The sequence below is a fragment of the Pan troglodytes genome, chromosome 11 (genome assembly GCF_028858775.2).
Source record: "Pan troglodytes isolate AG18354 chromosome 11, NHGRI_mPanTro3-v2.0_pri, whole genome shotgun sequence".
Lineage (NCBI taxonomy): Eukaryota > Metazoa > Chordata > Mammalia > Primates > Hominidae > Pan > Pan troglodytes.
This window is the reverse complement of record NC_072409.2, coordinates 102,107,573-102,122,485: the sequence shown is the minus strand read 5'-3', so window position 1 is coordinate 102,122,485 and position 14,913 is coordinate 102,107,573. Positions and strand designations below refer to the sequence as shown.

Below are 14,913 nucleotides of genomic sequence, written 5' to 3'. Positions count from 1 at the left end.
GTTACTAAGAATATGGCTGAAACTATTTTAGGTGGGAAACTGGAGCATCTTTATATACTAGTGGAGTTGTAGGGCCTTCCCAGGGACTTGGCATCTCCTTCAGTATGTGAGTTCTGAAGCTGAAATACTAATGTAATTCAGGAAACTGGAAAAAGGATCATGACTTTCTACTGGCTGGTTTCCAATAGTCTCCTGATATTTTCATCAAATAGATTGAGCAGTATCTTTGATAGTTGCCCACCTATCCTTCTCCTGGGTTCTGTCAAGTATCTCCATGTTTTTATGTAGCTCAGGCAACATACACTACCACGCTGGCCATGCTGTCATTACTACTGTGCCTATTTTGAACAGACACTTGGCCTCTATCATTCTGGGATTCTATCATCTGCATTGCTGTCAGGGTGCTTGGTTGTAGCAGCATCTCTTATGTTCAGCTCTGGCCTGGCCTTCAGGGCTTCAGATGATGTGAGCAGTCCTTATGTTTTGGAGAGGGTCATTTTTTTTACCCTGGGCCATCCCATGGAACAGAATCACATGGAGTGTTTGCTGGCCTTATTCATTGTATTCTCTCACCAAGTCTACTACCATCAGCCTCTTAACTCTTTCCTCTGCTGTCTCATGGCAGTTCTGGTGGCTCTACTTCATTCAGTGTGAACCTTTGCTTTCTCTAAGTTTATATCAGGATCATTGCCAGGGTGTTAAAAACTGTATCACAGAAATAAACTCTTCATTGTCCAACTTCATGTCCATGACCCTTGATACCAGAATGCTAAGAATTCTAGTTACTATCTCAGCTACATTTTGACTTGGACCTGCAGTTATTTTGTGGTATGGTCTATTTTCTTCATCAGGCTTAGCACTTTCATGGTTGCATTATGTTGTGGTATAAAAGTAATTACTGTTTTGGTGCCAATGGAAAAGTGGAGCTAGATCCTGAGAGAAGTGTGTATTGTCCTACAAGACTGAGACTTCTTCTTCATCTTCAAACAAGGGGAAAAAGATAGCTATGACAGGGAAGAACGGGCCACTTTGCAGAGGGTAGAGGATAATCTAGAAGTTCAAGGTTTTCAAATTCACTGATCCAGATTCCCCTCTCAAATCTCAAGATCTTACTCTTTGCTAAGCAGGGTTCTGACCTCAGAGTAGCAGACTTGCTGGGATTGAGAAGTCAGTCTTTTTTGTACATCTGCTATTCTTTCAATACAATTTCATACCTAACCCTCTGCATTTTCTGCTTCTAGCTGTGTGAGTGTCTTGTCATATGCTGTCAAGGAGGCCCTCTGGCTTTCATACTTTACCTTGAATTGGTTGTTAATTACCCTTAAATGTTATTATTTTTGTCAATGCATCAATAGTCCTTAGAAAAAGCTGATTCTGTAATCTTTATAGTTACCATTTCCCCAGAACTATTCAAACACTTGAGATATTTCACTGACAAGTGTATTGTCTTTCACCAGAATCCCATCTGAATTCACCACCTGTAAAAGTTATAACAATTGCACCTCTACTGCATGGTAGGGTTTTCAATAACCCCTGCCTTACTCTGCTGGGGCTGCCACAACAAACTACCATAGACTGGGTGGCTTCAAGAAGAAAAATTTATTTTCCCACAATTTTGGAGACTAGAAGTCTGAAATTGTGGTGCCAGCATGGTTGGGTTCTGGTGAAGGCTCTAATTCTGACTTTCAGATGGTCGCCTTCTCACTGTGCCCTCACAAAGCAGAGAGAAAGAGAGAGAGAGAGAGAGAGAGAATATGAATCTTCCTCCTAGGACCTCATTTAACCTTAATTACCTCCTAAAAATCCTATCTCCAAAAACAATCACATTGAGGTTATAGCTTCCGTACATGAATTTGGGGGAACACAGTTTATTCCATTGCACCCATCTACCATCAATGATGGGAACCTCTTCAAAAACTCTGTTATAACCTGGTTCCTTCAACTATTGCTGGCACCATATGTCAGTTTCCCAGGGAAACAGACTCTGAGATGCTGCAGTTTTCATCTAGATGACTTATTGGGAAATACTTTTAGGAGCAACACCTGTAGGAAGGTAAAGGAAGCAAGACTGGAACTGTGATGCAGCCTCAATCAAGTCATCAGTTGATTCCAGAGAAAGCTTTGAAGCTAGGATGGCCATACAGAGATGTCTCACACTGAGGCAAGGGGACAGAACTTTTGTACTACTCCATGACCAGGCTTTACATGGAGGCTGCATCCTGAGAAGGGGACAAGCTTGGATGAGGCAGCTTTTTTCAGCAAAAGGCAATTCCCAAAGAGAGATTGAGTTGTCAGTCTCAGCACCCATCCCTCCCAGAGACTGGGGTAGATGTCAATTCTAGGGTGGAGTGGGGGATCTGGGTGGCACGCTATAGCATCCACCCATAACAAACAAAAGCCATTGCTCAAAGATTACATGACATGGAAAGACTTAATTAATTATAAAAAATACAGTAGGAAGGAGGGAGCTAATCTTAATTAAATTACTGAATTTCAGACTGCTTTTTGAAAATATCTTTGCTCAGTGTGTTTATATTATACTAAGATATATAAATGGATATCAATAAATAAATTTAAAACACAAGATATTATAAAACATTAACTTTATGTAACATGATAAATAGATATGTTCTTAAAATTAACTGCTAAGAACAGAAGCTGAAAGCATTTGAAACATTTTGTTATTACCTAATTCTTTGATTTCAAAAAAAGGAAACTATCAATTTTATTGCTCTTAACCCAATTCCATCTTCTTGGTGAATACCACCTTGAAAATTAAAAAGTAAATCAAATGTTTTAAACTCTCATTTATTTTGTGTAAATATTGTCTGAATTAGTTCATATTCCTCATTTGCATAGTCTGAAAGAAAAAACCTTACTATGGTGTAAATTATTGATATGAAAGAAAATACTGCCTTGAGAACATTAAAAAACATTTGAGTCTTCAAGTAGTACTTTAGAAAGTATTCTCAGAGACAATAAACAATTTATCTGTATTGGGTCTAGCTACTTGAACATATTACAACACATGTTTAGAAAAATCTGAGCTTTATGTACGACTTTATACTTAGATGGAAGTTTATGTATCATAATTTGAGCAAATTTTATTACATAAAACTATCTTCAGAATTAACTTATAGATCAGTAGAAAAAAACAGAAATTATAATATAGAAAATGAATATAATATCAATAATTTCTCTTTTGTTGGACATTTTTACCTTTACTTAAAAATTGGTCAAATTTAGAAATGTCACTCTGAAAGCTTCATCTAAAGTTCCCAGAAGGTTTAATACTATTTAATGTCTAGAGATCTACACTCATCAACTGAGAAAAATACTTCAACTATTTTTTTTTACATGATTGTAGCAACTGCAGGATTCTTTTCAAGCAGGGTATTTTACTTTTGCCCAAATATAAGCAGTATTAGAATTATACACTGTCATAAATATATCTATCTTACTACTGATTCATATAATATGACTTGGACCTTAACCAACAGCTTAAATTATACATAGTAATCATTCAAAAATGGACCCTTCATGGGTGGGGGAAGATTTTCTGTTCTGTCTATTTAAAAAATCCCCATTACATAATAGGAGTTCAGAGATACCACATTCAAAAAGAATAAGATATACAATAAATAACAAAAATTATGCAGACAATTAAAGCTCTAGTGCCAACATTCGTCATAATTATTTAACCAAAATGAATTGGTCCTATGAATCTCTTACACAATTTTTTCCTAAAATTTTGCCATTTGTTATCCTATATTCTTACAGTGTTCTGATTAAATTAGAAGGGCAGGCTCTGGCTTTGATCTTTTTATCTTTGAATTTCAGACCTTTCTTTTTCACTCACTCACATTCTCATATCTATACTTGCGGCCCACACTTCTTTTCTGAGCTCCTGACCTATATGTACCCAACTGAGTATGATCTTGACTCTGATTCTTTTATCAATTTCTTAATGGCTATTTTAAAGCTCCATCCCTTATTCTGTGTCCTCACTGCTTCTGCCTTAGCTTAGGCCCCCATCATCTCTTGTTTGGATTATTATGATCCAGTTGTTCTGTCTGCCTAATATTTTATTCCCTACTCATCTATTCTGTACATTATTTCTATGTATACCACATAGAAATACTAAAGCACAAATCTAATTAGGTCATATTTTCAGTTAAAAACTTTAATGTGGGCCGGGCACGGTGGCTTATGCCTGTAATCCCACACTTTGGGAGGCCAAGGCAGACCGATCACGAGTTCAAGAGATCGAGACCATCCTGGCCAACATGGTGAAACCCCATCTCTACTAAAAATACAAAAAATTAGCCAGGTGTGGTTGCAGGCACCTATAATCCCAGCTACTTGGGAGGCTGAGGCTGCAGCACTCCAGCCTGGGCAAAAAGAGTGAAACTCCATCTCAAAAAAAACAAAAATAACCTTTAATGTGACTCCATTGTCTACAAGAGAAAGTTAAGGTTCTTGACATTACAGAGAGAGACAGCTCACCATTGTTGGCTCCTGGTTTCTTCTTCAGCCCACAGCATTTCATCCCTCTCCTACGAGGCACAGTCACGTGAACGACAGGTCGTTCTCCAGATCAACACATTGCTCAGGTCACTGGGCCTATTTCTTCCACCAGTAATTTCCACTTCTGTCTCACTAGATTGGCAAAGTTCTTCTGATACTTTTTATCATATTTCTTGCATTCTCTTACAAACGTTGACCTTTTAACTATAAATAGTATGATGGTTTATTTAGGTGTCAACTTGACTGACTTAGTAAGGGATACCCAGATAGCTGGTAAAGAATTACTTTTGGGTATGTCTGTGAAGGTGTTTCCAGAAGAGACTGGTATCTGAATCAGGGTAAACAATATCCACCCTCACCCAGTGTGGGTGGACACCATCTGCTTGGCTGAGGGCCTCGACAGAACAAAAAGGCAGAGGAAAGCTGAATTTACTTTTTCTCTTCTGGAGCTGGGACACCCACGGCCCTCAGACTTGAGTGCTTGCACCAGTGCCCCCTCTTGGTTCTTACATGGGAACCATGCTACCGGCTTCCCTGAAGCTGGTAGCATGGTTATATATGTTATATCCATATATCTAAATATCTATATATTTATAACATATATCTATATGACATATATCTCTATCTGTATCTACCCTATTGGTTGTGTCTCTCTGGAGAACACTGACTAATACAAGCAGGGTCACCATGTATTTGTTTTTTTTTTTTTTTTTTTTTTTTGGTCTCAACTGGGACACCTTGGAAAGTGAAAAGCGTGAGACTAATGCTTACTCTAATAGATTCTGAGGCAAGGTCATAACCTAGGACTTTTCTGGGCAAACTGATATGTATTATCCCTTACTTATAAGTCAAGTTCATTATTCCCTTTTCTTTATGCTTCCTCTCTTCGTGTCAACTTCTATCCCAATACTTATTGTATTATGTTGAAATTACTTATTTATGTGTCTCTCTCACCTACTACATTTGCAGCTAAGCCCTTGGGGATTAGACACTATGGTTTATTAATCTTTGCATACATGAAAATCATCACAGCAAATCTGATTAGGTCATCAGTATATGGTAGGTAATAGAATGCTATTAGATGCCACAAATAAAGGGATAAAAGGCCAAACATTTTCCTAAATTTAGATTCCTATTAAACCAGCCTGAAGGTAGAAAGTTCCATGTGCTCATCTCAGGATAATTCTTGGAGACAGTGTGAGCAGCCAGGATCAGGAAGGTGTAGACATGTTTGACAAACAACATAAAGGGCTAGGTAGTGCCCAGAAACCACAAATGAAATGGAAGCCAGATGCATATGAAATAAGAGTTGAGGAGTTCCTTGTATGAAAGCAAGGTTAAGACAATAAAGAGGGTCAAAAATCAGAAGGAGTCGAAACAGCCAACATGTGGCACGAATGACAAGAAATCTTGAAAATTTGACTAATTTAAACTTGTCCACATTCACAGGTGAAATTTGGAGTATAGAGCCAGTGATAAGAGATCACCTGAAATAAGTAGACCTTGTTGGCACCAAATGATCATGTGTGTGTGTGTGTGTATATACAGAGACACACATACACACATATACAACAAGGTCATACTTTAATCAGGTCCATACATACGGATGTGAGCATATGTATAGATATACACTTCCCTGCATGCATAAAGTCACATGGTATATATCAGCAACAAATAATTTTCATTTTATCTGCTGACTTAATTTCTATAAATTTAGGTTTTCTTAAATATGCAATATCAAAATTAGCTTAATTCTGAAAATTAGCTAAACCAAAGACATCTTGGTTTCTGATGGAATGAAAGTTTCTTACTGGAAGGCAAAATATTATTTTAGTTTTATTGCTGAACTTAAATATCCTCTCCTCACAAAGACCTTCTCAAACCTCCACGTAAATTATCCCAGTTGGGCACAGAATATACTCAATATAAAAATATGTTCTAATCTGGAACACTTATATTTTGTTTCAAATCAGATACATCTCTATTTCTTCACCAATCTACACGGAGGCAGAAAGTCTGAAAAGAGCCAAGGTTATCATGAACATGATAATACTGACTCTCGTAAATAAATTATTTCCATTCTATCATCTCCATTTAAAGACTTTTTTCAGTGATTCATTTCCCACAAGAAACATGAATAACTTTTCCCTTGGTGTTTTGCTTCTTTGAAGCTCAGTCTGGCCATCTTTTCTCCTACCACTGTTGTTATCACTGAAGCCACCATCTGCTCTAAAGAGAGGGTCCTTAATGGGACTTGAAGTGCTAACAGTGCTGCCTGAGGCAAAAGTCTGAAGTTAAAATTTGGCGCACAACCATCTTTGCTTTCAGCACCGATGCAGCCATCTCTCCTGGGCACCCAGCATTCCCTGGGGTTCTCTTGTTTATAGACCTCCCTGGTAGCGCTGTGTTTCCTGACAGTGTCTATCCTCTTCTGTCAGAATCTATTCCATATCCCATTTCATCTCAGGCAATTGTCTTCTGAAAATCAACTTTGTGAACTATTCCATGCTAAATTATTACTAACTGATCCCCTGAATTGACAAAGCTTTCCAACCAAAGAAAAGGGATGAATCTCCATGGTGCAATTTCTGGCCAGAAAATAATACATTTGGTAATTTAACAATTCCGTTACTCCCCAAAACATAGCATGTGGGTTTACTGCCAAGCCTGCAACGAATGTGATCTGCGCAAGGGTGATATCAATATATAGTTTAAATTTTCACAGGAATTGGTGTTTGGTGAAACTCTTCTAAAAAATCTTGCCAGCTCTTTAACACAACACGCTTAAATAGAAGTGAGCTGCCTAAAAAGCTGCCTCCAGAGAGGCAATTTGGAAACATCTGAGGGTCAAAGACAGGTAGCAACCATCGAGAAAAGCCTTTATAGAGTGGTAGAGGAGAGCTTTCTCTGCCTAGAAGACATATTGCTCTCACCCAAATCCAGGTTGGTCTATAAAAGCCCTTCCCTGGCAGCTGCAGCAGGCATTCTGAAAATCACATTATATAGGAGGCATTTTTTTAGAGGGCCTTTTGCAATGCACATTAGCAAAATGTATTTCCGTACTTCCGTGAATTTGTGAATTAGCAGATTACACTAATGACAGCCATAGCAACAGAACTACAGTTCATGAAGAAACTCTAATTGAGACAGAAGAAGCTCTGTACTTCAAGAAATTGCAGCCACAAATACTGTAAACTTTCTGAAATTAATACACGGAAATAAACCAACATGAATTGACATGAGCAAAGCAGCCAAAGAAGCAAACACTGCTGGACTAACTGGACAAAAAAATAAAATTAGTAGTATAATAAATTATGATTCCTTAGGCGAGAGTGGTGGTTACAAGCATGTATATATACACATATATATGTATATATAAGCATGTATATATACACTATATATGTACATATACTATATATACATAAGCACATATAATTCATGTATATATGTAGTATATACATGCTTACATAGAGTATATGTACCTAACTGTACATGTACATATACTGTATATGTACCTAACTGTACATGTACATATATATATTTGTGCTTGTGTTAACACATAAAATATGTTATAAACTTTACTTCCATGTATTTACAGCCATAATCCTTGTGTTCTTTTATTATTAAGGTTATAAGTAAAAGGCATTATGCTAATAAATTAAGGAGAATCATTCCACCAGATTCTATTGTAATGTCTCTGCTTATAGTATTTTGGTGGCTTCCAGTGGCACTTAAAATAAAATTCAGCCTGATTCAATAGCCTACAAAGTCTGCAGAATCTGACTCTTGCATCTTCCCCAACCTCAAGTCAGCCACTCTTTGCTTTGATCACGACACTGCAATCATCCTTATCTTCCACAAGTGCCCCAAACACTCAAACCCCATTCTTGCTTTGGGGCTTTGCTATGTGCTGTATACTCTAGCAGCTGAGAGTTCTCTTCCCTCTGCTGTTATCATGGCTGGCTCATGCCTCAACTTAAGTATAAACTCCTCAGAGAGACCTCTTCAATTCTCCATATTTAAACTGATTTTCTCCAACCCCTCCACCGCTATGTCCTACCAGAAGTAAATTTTATTTCATTATGGAACTCATCACAAATTGTGCTTTTTTTTTCTGTTTAAATAGCATATGGCCTGTCTCTCTCACTAGGTCGAAAACTGCATAAGGGTTGGGCAAAAATCTGTCTTGTTCACCGTTTGATGTCCCACACCTAGCACGGTGTCTGGTTCACATTACCTGCTTGTGTCTGCTGGCAAAGCCGCCAAAGAGATGTGCCAAGGCAAACCTTAGTGATAATTATTTGTTGGGAGGTACAATCTCTGGGCAACAAGGCTGAGAGGGGAAAAAAAGTGAAATAAGGAAAAAGGAGACACAAATAGAAGGTCATAGTCAGGGCTGTCAATTACCAAGCTGGCTGTAGCTTCCCAAGAGACACAGTCTGTTGCTCAGCTATAAAGGATATGTTCAGATGAGCTAAAAAGAGTCCCTGCACCTTAGAATGGTGGATTGGAGAAAGGAAAAGGAAGGAGTTTATATCCTCTTTTCTCTCATTGATCAAAGTTCTCCAGTAGGAAGGTACCTACCCAGCCCCTGGTACTCTCAATCCCCGTACTTCAGGGAAGCCACATGGCAGACCCTGTGTTAGAATGCTTTATTATTGTTACTATTTTTGAAGGCAGAGTCTCCCTCTGTTGCCCAGGCTAGAGTGCAGTGGCACAATCTTGGCTCACCGCAACCTCCATCTCCCAGGTTCAAGGGATTCTCCTGTCCCAGCCTCCCAAGTAGCTGGGATTATAGGCATGTGCCACCACACCCAGCTAATTTTTGTATTTTTAGTAGAGATGGGGTTTCACCACGTTGGCCAGGCTGGTCTCGAACTCCTGACCTCAAATGATCCCCCTACCGTGGCCTCCCCAAGTCCTGGGATTATAGGTGTGAGCCACCGTGCCCAGCCTAGAATGCTTTATTTAAGTTGCAAAGTGGTAAGAGGAAGAGGAGGCTTATGAATTTTGTTAAGTCGAGCCTGAGTTCCAGGTTTGTGTGGCTTCTACCGCAAAGGGTATGATGGACATAGTGTCGGAGCTGAGCACTCGCCAGGGAAGACTGAGAAAGTGGGTGTTCCCCGGAGATAGTCACGGCAGCTGCTGCCGTGGCAGTACTAGTAACAGCCAGAACTCTCCATAACCAAGTGGCCGAGGGCCTAGGACAGAAATAAGGCCAAGGAAATGGGAGAAGGTTCTTCCATCTGATTTGGTGCTCAGTCAGTGTTTGTCAAATGAATAATAGCAGAATGGATAAATATAATGCTAGAAGCAGGCCAACTTAGTAAATGGATCCACTTTAAAACCTGAATGGTTTGAACATTTCTTGTCTGGAAAGAAACCACTCTTGAATCTTACCATTTTAAACATGCAATATGACTTACCACTTTTGGACTTTCAATAGAACAGAGTCTGTTCATTATCTCCCAGCTCAGCCCTTTATTTCATTTCTGGCCACATGCACCAACAGCCTCATCCACCTTTCTGGTACATCTCTGCCCACTCCTCATCAGTTACAAAGTCATTTGCTTTGGTCTGGTCCATCTTTCTGTATCTCAGCAGGTCAATCAGCAACTATTTATTGGGTGTCTAGTGTGGACAAGCAGCATAGGAGGAGTAATTGACTAAGAGTTATGGCAGCTGGATTCAAGTCTTATCTAAGCTCCAGCTTCACGGAAGGGAAGCCTAGCTTAGCCACTGCATATCTCAGCATTGGACCAACGGGAAAGGGAAGGAATTTTGAGAACATGTACTAATCTGGCTGATGCTCAAAGAAGACCACCAGCAGCTCATAAGTTTCAAATGGCATAAAAATCTGGGGCTCAAATTGAGTTGCAGTGATATCTAAATGAGAGAGTGGATGAAGAACCACATATTTGAAGTGCAAGATGAGGGAGGACAATTCCGTAGTTGACATGTTTTGTCACTTCCTTTGGTTTGGGAAAAGATTTAAGCCCTGAAGCTTATAGTATATGAAGCTGATGCCAGCCATCAAATAGAAGGGCCTGGCAGAGAGGAGAATGGAACTACAGTTTATTGAACATCTGGTATGTGGTAGGCAACGAACATACAAATTACTCAAATTAAATCTATCCTCACCAACACTTTATATAGAGGTTTTATCATTTCTGTTTTACAGAGGAGCAAATGGAGACTCAGTAAGGTTATGCCACTCCCCCAATTAAAGGCAATAACATTCGCTTGACTCTAAATTTTATGATTTCTTGCCATATCATCAATCAAACTTATAGAGAGACAAATACTGGGGCGGGGGGCCGAATTTCATATTTCTAATCCAACAGGCTGAAGACCAGGGTAGGAGTCCATTCCCAACAGGGTTTAGGGGCTGAACTCACTCCAGCCCCCTCATTGCATATCACTGGACAAAACATTCCACCCTCTGTGCTTCTATTTTGTCTATATAATTGAGGTACAATTAGTTTCAGAGTGTGCCTAGGATTTATCTTTCTGTCTCATTTACTGTACTGCTGTGTGAACTAAACAAACAAAATAAAAACCTTATAAGTCCCATATCCACAAGGAAGTTACAATCCTGTTAGAGAAAAGAAGAATACTCATGAAATTATTAGCAACACCAGATAGAACGCAGCTCCTCTTGGTGTGCATTACGTATATGTGCGTGCAATACAGATACGACAGAAGTTACCAGAGGTGTCATAATTTTAGAAGGTGAAAAGGAAAGCAGGAATCTGATTCTGTGTAGAATGAGGGATGTGGGGAAAGAATGAATAAGGGAAAAAACAGGCAGGATCTAAGACAATTGCTGTCTTTCTTCAAGACCATTGGAATGGCTTCCATAGTCCTGTTAGTATAGACCAAATGTTTGGTCTAAGAACTCCCCTCTCTACCGTCCCCCCTCCTACCAAATACACACAGATGCTTATGCACACACACACACACACACACACACACACACACACACACAAAGAAAGATAAACTATAACTTTCCCCAAAAAACTGCAGTCACTTTCCATTTGACTTCTAGTGCTATTTGTTGGAATTTTAGAAAGGCACATTCTCTTTCCCATCTCACAATTTTGTGCCCTGTTAATAAAATACAGCTAGTCTACTTGTTTTCCATACTCAAAGATGTTTGCTGGAAAGGAAGGGAAGGAGAATACTAAAAATAGAAAATGTAAAACTGTTGAATTTTTTTGAAAGTTGAGGAATCGTGTATTTAGGATTCCATTTTCTCTTCTATTGATTTCAAGCAAAAGTAATCCAAACCAAAAACGTGTGTCAAAGGGATGGCATGCATGTGTAGAGACAAATAGCTTAGTCTAAAATGGAGTAATAAATAATAGCATTCATTGTTGAGCAGACTAGACTTACTTAAAATTATATGCAGAGTTTCTGCATAAGCTACTTTTTCATTCAAAAACTTTTCTATGTATTAACATTTTTGGACTCTGAGCACTTTTATCTTGGTCTTATCCCAAAAATAAAGTTTTCATAAGTTGAACATAATGTCATCAGTTGCTTTTGAGCTAAGCAAGGATAATTTTTAAAATCACATTTCTACCTTTATAACAATTAAAGAGAACATTTTGTGTATGGATAACTCCAAGCCATACAAAGTACAAAGCTGAAACTTTCCATGTGTCTCATTCTCAAGGAAAGTAGATCTCTTGGATAATTTCAATCCTTTTTCTTAAAGATAATAAAGTTATGAATGTAGCCCAAAAGCCTCAGGCCTCATCAACCTGTGTATACAAATGTTTTAACATTAAAATGTAAACCTGATTTTTTCTATTTAAAAAATATTTACAAAACATTTAAAACTGCAACAAACATTTTAAAAAAAACAAGAATAAAGAACTCATTGCCTAGAGAGAACAAGCATTCAAATTGTGCCATATTTGCTTCAGAAATGTTTTGGGGGGAAAATGAAATGCATGGAGTTGAATCACAGTGTGTGCCTTCACAGTTTCCCCTTTCTCAGAGGAGAGCTTCTTGGGGGTAACTACCATCCCAAGGCAACTTGTGTTCTTCCCCATCCCTGTTTTTAAAAAATGCCACCATAGATATGTATATGCATCCAAAAAATATATTCCAATGTTTCATGTATTTTAAAACATATATATAAGTGGCGGCATATTGTACTTATCCTTTTGCAATCTGCTTTTTTCACTCAACATTTTGTTTTTGAGAATTATTCATGTTGATGCAGAGAGGAAGTTAAACATTATTTCAAACAGTGAAAACATCCCAGCTCACAGAGGAACTCTTGAAAAGTCCACATGGCATTTTGTGGATGTCCCCAGGAGTGTCTTGCACATGCTCAGGAGTCCCCAGGAACTTCCTTCCTGTCACCATGCCGTGTGGGGCTGCCTGAGTGTCAGGTTCCTCAGCCACCCTTTCCTCAGCTGCTGACTCAAGATTCTGCTGTCTTCTAGACTGCTAGAGCCAGGACCTGTGGATCCACATGTCCTCACTGCTGCCACTCTTGGGGCCAGCCAAGCCTCCGTGCTGCCCTCACCCTCACTCCAACAGACAGATATTCACGAACATCTCCAGGCACCAATGTCCCTCATACTTGTGGGCCCCCAACAAACAGTAGTTGGCCAGAAAATGAGAAAGAGCTCCCATACTTTTGGTGTAACTGTTCAGGGGCCCGTACCTGGGTGCTTCTGTTAGGTGTTTCACAATTTGAGTGAGCTCTCTTAGGTCACACACAGAGAAAGGGAACGTTGACAGCTCTACATCAGCAGGCACATCACCTCCTGACTGAATCAGACTGGGTTCCAGGCCCAAGCTCCAACTGTAAAGATGTCTCCTCATTCTCCTCCAGCCCTCTGGCTGGGCTTCTGAGTGAGCCTTTGTTCTCTCAAAGACCAGCTGATTTCTTCCTGAAATAAATGGTTTGCATCTTTCCAGGCTCATCCTTGATGAAGAGGTGGGGTTCATATATTTTATTTTCTTTCTACTCCCATGTTTGACTTCTAATATAATGCAAGTAGATGCTTGGGGAAGTGAGACAGAGAAAGGGGGAAAGTGCCACTCAATTCCACTCACCAGAAAAAATTAAACTTAGCTTTGGCTCAGCTAGGATCCCAAATACATCAAGACATGTATTTGAGGTGAGAGGTTTTTTGTGTCTGGGATAGGTAACGAAAGAAATGAATTACAGAAATGTAACCTATGATGACCTCATTTTTTGGAGGTCTGTGTGGCAAGCAAAAACACCGGGAGTCAGTCTCTCTAAATCGTTGCTGAAAAATTATTCTGAAAATAGTAGAATGATTTATCCAAGCCCCATGTGATTCCTTTCATAGACTATTTTATTCCTAGGTTTAATATAAACTTATTGTCATACAAACACTATTTCAGAGTTCATACTTAAGGGTGTTTTTATATTTATCATCCACATTGTTCATGCATATTCTTTATTCATTAACATCATAAACATCTATAGAATGCTTACTATGTGCAAAGCTCCAAGCTACACACTCATTACAACATTAATCTTGGTCTATCTTGGATTGAGATCTTCTATTAATACATTACTCCCCTAGTAACTTGGGGCTTTCCTAGGCAGGGGTTGTGTCTTATTCATCTGTATATGAAACTTTAATTCAAATTATGGGTCTATCATTTGCTGTGTTAGCTGCGGTGCATTCACATATTACAGACCTCAGTTATGTGAAATTAATATAGTGATATTTAACGTAAAAAATTAGAGTGAGGATTGAATTTATTATAATCTATGTGGAAAAACAAAATCAGTACCTAATGAGTATCAGTTTCTTTTCTAGGTCTGTAGCACTTTAAGCAAGGCTTTGAAGGAGAGTAAAGAGATAATAAATGTTTTCTGAATGAAATCATACAATACAATTCAAGAAACCCTGGTAACAACCACATGGAAAAACACACAAAGCTTAGAAAATGCTTTTTAGAGCTTCACGTCAGCCCCAGTTAATTTCCTCACTAATGAAACTCCGCCTGCTTGTTTCTGAAAGACAGAGGATGCACTGAGACCCTCAACCTTTGTATTTGCTAATCTGTACATCGTAAGTACTTAGCACGGAATTGACTCAGTGTCTACATCAGAGCAGCACAAACCAGCATGGGGCTGTGGCTGACTTTGATTTGGAATCCTAAGTGAGCCCCCTCAGCAGGATGCCTGAGCTCACATCACCTGCCCTTGTCAATCATTTTGCCTTTCCCTCTAATTCTATTTCAGATGAGACTCCCAAGGAAACACGGGAAATCATGCCATCCTCAGAGGCTGGGAAAGTTCAGTCCAATCTGAAACCCAAATGGGCCGAAGAGCTTCTAGTTTTAAAGATAATTTTAAAGCTCTTGATACTTTTGTCTCTAAAG

General features: G+C 38.9%; 1 pseudogene; it reads right to left on the bottom strand.

Moving 5' to 3' along the window:
* Positions 1 to 13,473, bottom strand: part of LOC129135914 (histone-lysine N-methyltransferase SETMAR-like) — a 39,028-nt pseudogene extending 25,555 nt beyond the window's left edge.
* Positions 13,474 to 14,913: the final 1,440 nt, after the last annotated feature.